This window comes from Pteropus alecto, unplaced genomic scaffold, assembly GCF_000325575.1.
Source record: "Pteropus alecto unplaced genomic scaffold, ASM32557v1 scaffold224, whole genome shotgun sequence".
In the NCBI taxonomy this organism is placed as follows: domain Eukaryota; kingdom Metazoa; phylum Chordata; class Mammalia; order Chiroptera; family Pteropodidae; genus Pteropus; species Pteropus alecto.
In genome coordinates this window covers 1,203,096-1,211,001 of record NW_006436289.1, presented here as the reverse complement: position 1 = coordinate 1,211,001, position 7,906 = coordinate 1,203,096, and the positions used below count along the sequence as shown (strand labels likewise).

At 38.4% G+C, this 7,906-nt stretch overlaps 1 pseudogene; it reads right to left on the bottom strand.

Annotated features, from left to right (window-relative positions):
* Positions 1-1,070: 1,070 nt before the first annotated feature.
* LOC112480443 lies at positions 1,071-4,114 on the bottom strand (annotated as a pseudogene).
* Between the last annotated feature and the right edge of the window lie 3,792 nt (positions 4,115-7,906).

Genomic DNA, 7,906 nt, shown 5'->3' with positions numbered 1-7,906 from the left:
TTCAACATGATGAAAACCCAGGATCTACAACCAAGAATATTTTATCCAGCAGAGCTATCATTTAGAGCCAAAGGACAGATAATGAGCTTCCCAGACAAAAATAAGCTAAAGGAATTCATCAACACCAAGGCAGTATTACAGGAAATGTTGGAAGGACTTCTTTAAGAAGAAAAACCGTGTATCAAAAGCATGAATAAAGAATGATAATAACTACATTCCTATCAACAAGTACCTCAAATGGGAAAGAATTAAGTACTCCAACCAAAAGACAGAGTGGATGAATGGAAAGGAAAATAAGACCCCTACATCTGCTGACTACAAGAGACTCACTTCAAATTAAGAGACACGCACAGACTAAAAGGAAGGGGATGGAAAAAGAAACTGCCTTGACGAATCTAGAGAGTGTTGCACTGAATGAAATAAGTCAAATAGAGAATGACAAATATCACATGATTTCATGTACATGTGGAATCTAAAAAACAAAAAAAAAAATAACAACAACAAAAGGAAATAAACTCATAGATACAGAGAATATTTTGATGGCTACAAGATAGGAGGTGTTTGGGGGGATGGTGAAAAAGGGCAAAGGAATTAAAAAGTGCAAATGGATAGTTAACAAAATAGTCATGGAGATATAAAGTGTAGGAAAGAAAATAGCTAACAATGTTGTAATTTATGTAAGGGGAAAGAAGGGTACTAGATTTTGTGGGGTGATCACTTTGTGAATTACATAGATCTCTAATCACTTTGCTGTACAATTGAAATTAATATATGATTGAATGCTAACTATAATTGAAAAAACTCATTGAATTGTACAATGTAAATATGAGCAACTAATTGTCTATTTAAATAAAGCTGGCAAAAAAAAAGAGAAAAAATCTAACTCTATGGAAACTCTGCCTTCGGTATGGCTTCAGTGAGATTAATATCAATGGGACTGACATCCCCCAGACCCACTCTCCCCTCTAATTCCTATACCCAGTCCCAATTCCTGACCACACCCCATTCTCTGCACTCAGGCATCACCACCCCTAAAGGGCAAGGTTCTGTAAAGAAGGGTCCTAAGCACCTTAGGAGAGCTGGACCTGCTCTAGCTTATCAGGTCACAGCCTGGGCTGGCACTGTGGGCAACACCAGCTGAGCTTCTGGAAACCACCTGGAGGTCTGAAGGCGTAGTGTGCAGCAGGGCACTGCTCTTTCTGGTAGGTCTGTGTGCTGAGGTCTGCCCTGCAATTTGCCCTGAAGCCAGTCTGCACTGAACTCTACCATGTGATCCATGAGGATCTCAAGTTGTGGAGGACTGAGGAGTGAACAAAGAAAAGGGATGGATCCCAGCTCTGTACAAGGCTTCATTCTTAATAATGTTCTCTGAGCCTGAGAAGTATCTCTAGCCCAATAATGTACAGCAGACAAGCTGCTTCTGGCCCAGAGTTTCCAAGGCTTGTCCTCAATGGGATTTTTCAGACAAGATGTCAGAAGTAGGTTTGATCACTGGGGAAGATCTCCAAGACATCCAACAATTATAAAATGCATGGTCTACATTTTAAAGTGAGACAAGTCAGCTTTACTATGTTTTTTTTTTTTTCTCTAGTTGCTTTCAACTGCTCAGAGCAACTGAAAGTTTTTATGTATCCAGCATTGTGGTTTTGCTAAATAAATATAATAAATCAAGAAAAGGACAAGACAGTTTAAAGTATATACTGGGGTATAGATATAATGGTTGATCATGGAATTTAAGCTGGATGAGGAGGGAATAGATATCCAGGGAGTAAGTTGGTAAGAGGATAGGAGGTCCTGGGAGATTGAAGAATTGTAAGTGTCAGGGTGCTGAAGAGTGTGGTGGTCAGAAAAGAGTGACTATTGGTTAGAGAATAAAAGACATGGCACTGATGAAAAGGTTGTGATTATTGGTAAAATAAGAAGAAAATAGAGTCGAAGACAATATTCGTGGAGACAAGGTCAAGAAACTGAGAGGCAGGGTGTTAGAAAAATCATCTATGTATGTATTAAGATTGCCAAGAATTAAGACAGGAGAAATTCTAGAGAGTAGGCCAGTACCTAAAACAGAAGAAAAATGAGGGAAGTTTATTGGGATGGGGAGAATGTCAGAAGACAGTTGAAGCTATGAGGGGTAGTGGGGAGATCTGACAACATGAGATTCTGAGTTTGGGATTATCAGAGAAGAAAGATTGAGAATGACACCTGGCCCATGCCTAGGCCCAGGGATGTAATGATGTTGGGGAAAAATACGGCCACCACTTTCAATGGCATTCAGAGCAAGAAGATAAAGGGACTGTTCAAGAAATATTCGAGAACATAGGTGACTTTGCTGATAACAGATCATGTATTTTGGAGTAACCAGTGGAAGAGTTTTAGGAGTTGAGAGGGATGCGAGATGGAAAAGACTAGGGGATATGCCAATTTATATGGAGAGTAGGATATAGGATATGAGATATCGAGGAAGAGCCTCATAGAGTAAGGCAAGAAGTGACAAGATTCCAAAGGTGCTAACTAGTCAAGCAAGTAGGGTGGTTTGCCACAGCTTTTTGGTGGCTAAATATTGATAATGAAACCTAATGGATCAGAGCAACACAGTTTATTACTTACAACACAGCAAAGAGCGGGAGTATCAACCTAATCGTGCTGATTCCCCTTGCCCTTAGGCCCCTCAGGATGACAGGTGTTTGCCCAGATGAATGCTACACATGGAGTGGGTTGTGCCACGGCTGAAAATTGCAGGGCCAGGGGCTCAGTACGTTTACTAAGCAGCAGACAAGACTCCTTCTCCAGCAGAAAGCAGACAGTAGTCACACCATGGTCCCCTTGATCTACTTAGTTGCTTACATGACTAACTATTGAAACTGCTCAATATCAGGGGTTATTAACTCTTGCATTTTGGTACCCTCTACAGGGACATCCAAGGCCTGTAGTGGACTGCCTCTCCCAACAAGAGGGATTACAGGGACTTTTTGTGGTGGCTGATATAAACAGAGGTAAAGGGCATAAAGGGATTAGCTCTAATAGATTAAAGATAGAGATTCAGGTCTGTTCAGTGTTGTTGGGAGTATACAGGGTGTGGTGAATATCTGGGTATCATTTTTTTTACCCCTGGTAATGGAGGAAGGAAGTCTAGGGATGGAGGTTCTCAGTCCCAGTTCATGTGTGCTTCTTCTCTGATAATGTAGGTAGAAGGCTTGGGGGAGAGGAGAGGTCATGATCAGGTTCTTGGGTTTTCAGGTTCACTCTTGGCCCTGTTGAGGTAGGGCAAGTTTACACCAGATGCAGATTCCCCTTTGATACCTGTCAAAGAAGTTGAGGTTTCTCAGGAAAATAGAGATTAATCTGAGGATGGGGAGCCCTTTTTGATCCTGATGATATAGAAGACCTGAGAGACATGTGGTCTTAGTTCAGGGCATGGGCTAGTGCTCAGGCCCCCTCTTCACTCTTGGTGACGGGGTAAAAGAACTCAAGGAGACAAAGTCTTAATTCCTATGCACTGGTTCACTACGATTCCTACTGGAAAAGGGCAAATTATTTAAATGTCTCTTTAGTCTTTGTCCCTCTCTCTTTTTTTAATTGTAGTAATATATATATAACATAAACATAACATATACAACATAAAATGTATCATTTTAACTTCTTTCAAGTGTACAGTTTTATGGCATTAAGTATATTTACATTGTTGTGCATTCACCACCGTCCATCTCCAGAACTTTTTCATCTTCCCCAATTGAAATGCTTTACCCAATAAATACTAACTCCCTATACTCCCCTTTCCCTAGACCCTGGTAACCACCATTCCACTTTTTGTCCCTATGAATTTGACTACTCATTGAGTGGGATCATATAGTATTTGCCCTTTTATGACTTGCCTTATTTCATTTAGCATAATGTCCTCAAAGTTCAGCCATGTTGTATCATGTGTCAGGATTTCCTCCCTTTTTTAAGGCTGAAGAATATGACACTGCATGTACATACCACATTGTGTATTTCCATTCATCCATAGACGGACACTTGGGTAGTCTTTGCCACTTTTGATTATAATTTCTGGGGAAGTTAGAGGCTCTTTTTCCACCTTGATAATGAGGATGAGAAGACCATATAATTTGATCATAATCATAATTCATAATTTTTGGTACATGTGTACTACTAACATCGGTCCACGTATAATCTTATTATTTTTAATTAATCAATTAATTTAATAAGATAATAATTCATTGTCTATTTTACAAAATGGAACTCTGCCAATAATTTATCTCTATTTGCTTCTTCCTTGTCCTATTCCCTTGCCCATCCTCAAAGGGTCTTTCCTCACATTTTATCACACTATTTACACTTGAAAAATATGTTGTTCATGACACTATTTGTCAAAACCAAGAGAAGGATACAGCACAAAAAATGAACCTTAATGTACGTAAATTTTTAAAAAATCAACTAGGAGGACAGCAGATCCTAAGGTGGAATACAAACTGTGACAAAAGAATCTAACTTTATTATAAATAAAATAATTTCACAGAAGGGTGAATAAAAAGAAATGTAGGCCTAAGTAACTTTGGAAACTCTGGAAACTGTAAGACTAAAGACAGAAGGAACTGTACATAAGCATTGCACTCTCGTGGGTAAAGTTTTTCCCTTGGAGGTATGGGTTAACAATTCCAAAACCACTGTACAAGTATAATGGGAATGAACAAATAAGCACATGGATGGCAGATGGTGGGAGCCAGGTTTCTCACTGTTGGAGTGAAAGGTTACAGATATGAAAAGAGGGAAAGCTAAAATTAACTAGTGATACTTAATTACAGTGGGAGATATCAGTATGAACTCATGTTTAGTTTAATATACTGAAAGATACGTAAAGAGATAATTATAGTATGTGTGTTAGTACATGTATGTCTATTTCCGAGTTCTGTCCTTTCAGAGGCCTACAAGTAATGACACCAGTAGCAATGAGGACACCGAGCGCTTACATGTTGGTTTTCAATACCATTCTCCACTAATGTGTTTAAGGTTGTCTTTACCTTGTACAGTCTCTTTCCTTCACGATACTCTTTTCGAGGTATCAAAAAATTTACCTTTGTCCTTGAAAAATCATGGGGAAAAGTTTTATATTGTTCTCTTTGTTCTTTATCTTTGATATTAGAGGCTCTCCTCAGATAGTTGGTAATATTTATCTACTCTAGTTTTGTTTGAATGGGGAACTAGATAGCTATTGAAATCTCAGAGCATGTCCATGGGGCTTGTTGACTTTGAGCTTCATCATAGGAGGTAATCTTGCATGGGTTATTTGTTGAAAAACAAGATTCCCCAAAGAAATGTTTTTCAATCTCTGGCTTTGATGGTAAAGCTGTGTGTTCTGAGAGCCAAATGGGAAAAGGGAGTTAGGAGGTCTGTGCATTCAGCATTTAGTATATGAATAGTCACTTAATCCTCCTGTTTTACTGCGCCTGCTATACTCCAGTCCAGAAGCTCTCTGTTTTACCTTACTCAGAGAATATACCTTGAATCTTCTCCTAGGCTGAGGTACCAAGAGTTGACTAAGGAAATAGAGTAGGATATCTATCTTTTTCACTTAGCTTTCACACAACCCTCCTTATTTTGGTTCCAACACTACCTCCATCCCACATCTATACCCATTTCCAAGGTACTTGGGCTCTGCCAACTCTTGTGCCTTCTGAAGATTTCGAGATGTAATTCAGGTTATTTTTCAGATTTCCCCACTGTTATTTTGGTATGTAGCTTTCTCAATTATGCCAAATCAATAACCCTTTGATAATTTTCTACTGCTCTTCCTGTCCTAGTGGTTTGTTTCTTTTAAAAATACCTTTTCTCAATTAAAAAATGTTAATTTAAATATTTTTACTGTATTTATAGTGGTAGTTTGAGAAAGAATGAAATTAGATGCGTGTTCAGTTTACTATCTTAACCCAGAATTGTCTTACCTTTCATCTTGTCCCATCAAATCTCACCTATAAGCACTACCCTCTCCCTTACCAGAAAGAAGCAAGATCGGGGACTTAAACAGGCTTGCTGTAGAGGGCAGTCATTCAGGTCAATGCCAATGAAAGCACGGCAAACTTCAACAGTGAAATCCAAAAGGTTCTATCTTAGGTGTAAGACACAGTAGCAGGCACCATCACACCATGAGTGTTTATAATCAGGCAGTTAGTTTGAAATAGAACCTAATGAGGAAGACCAGAAGTGGAGCCTAGCCCACGAAAAGAGTAGTCTAGAAGGAACCGTACAGGTTGACACTTAAGTTGATGGTAAGTTTCTAGGAAGACCTATAGTGAGGAGAAGTAAAAGACTAATCCAGAAATCACTTAAAACAAGAGCTGGAGTGGTAGGCTCCACTTCAAAAGACTCACCCTTGGAGCAAGACTAATACCATAGAGACTGACTATATTCTCAAGGTTTGTTTAGATCCTTGGTACCAAGAGTACAGTTCAAGGACCAACAGCCAGGATATCACTTGGTAGCTTGTTAGAAATGCATAATCTCAGGCTTTACACTAAGTCTATTGTATTAGAACCTACATTTTAACAAGATCCCCAGTTGATATCTGTCTGCCATGATCCACCATTGGGTCAGACTGAGGGTGACAGCTACTAAAATTAGTTATACTCTTACAGACTTGCAGAAAATAAGTCAAATTGAACTAATGCTACTTTATTCATAACAGATAAATGGATTTTTCTGTGCTTGATAAAACCATTGTGACAAGACCTAACAAAGTCAATAAAATTTGTGGGATGGTCACATTTGCTCAATTAATACAGCAGGGCCCCATCATACTGTTCATATTAAGTTCATATTAAGAATAAGGTAGAGAAACGCATGTGTTATGTTGGAATAATTAATAAAAATTTAGAAAAACAAACCAAGAAAAACACCAAGATATTTGGGAGCCTAGAGAAAGGAATATAGTAGGGTCAGTTTAGCTTCATATTATTGGTATAACAGAAACATAATGATATTCATAGTCAAAGACCTGATTTGAATCCCAGTTCCATCACTTACTGGCTAACGGTAGCCAAATTATTCAGCCTCTGGGAACTGAGTTTTCATATCTGAAAATGAAAAACAATAACACCAAATCATAGAGTTATGTGAGCATTAAATAAGATGGTGAAGAGATTTTTAAATTATAAGGTACAATGCAAATGTGACTTTTATTGTTATTAAGCCCCGGTTCAATTATAATTCTGTAAGTAGAGCTACGACAAAACTATGTGACTGGAAAGTCTGAGGGATTAGGCAATTAACTACATGTTGGAAGGAGGGAAGAAAGGAGGGAGGGAGAGAGAAGGAGGGGGAGGAGAAAGGAAGAAAGGAAGAAAGGAAAAGAAAACAGAAAATGACAAGCATTAGCAAGGATGTGGAGAAACTGGAACCTTGTACATGGCTGGTGGAAATGTAAAATTGTACAGTCACTGTGGAAAACAGTATGGCAATTCCATAAAAAACTTTAAAAATTAGCGTATGTTGTACAGCAAAAGAAACTATCAACACAATAAAAAGACAATTGACTGGGAGAACATATTTGCTTATGATAAGAGATTAATATCCAAAATATATAAAGAACTCATACAACTCAAAAACAACAACAAAAAAAACAATTCAATTAAAAAATGGGCAGAAGACCTGAAGAGATATTTCTCCAAAAGGAAATACAAATGGCCAATAGACATATGAAAAAATGCTCAAGATCACTAATCATCAGAGAAATGCGAATTAAAACCACAATGAGGACAGTGATATCAGAAACATGGCAGAGTGAAAGACGTCCCCAGAGCTCTCCCCTTGAAACAACAATAAGCTGAACATCTAAAACTCAACAAAAAACAACCAAACTGCACACCGGCACGTCTGAGTGTGGGATCTGTACATAAGAGCTACTACAGGTCAG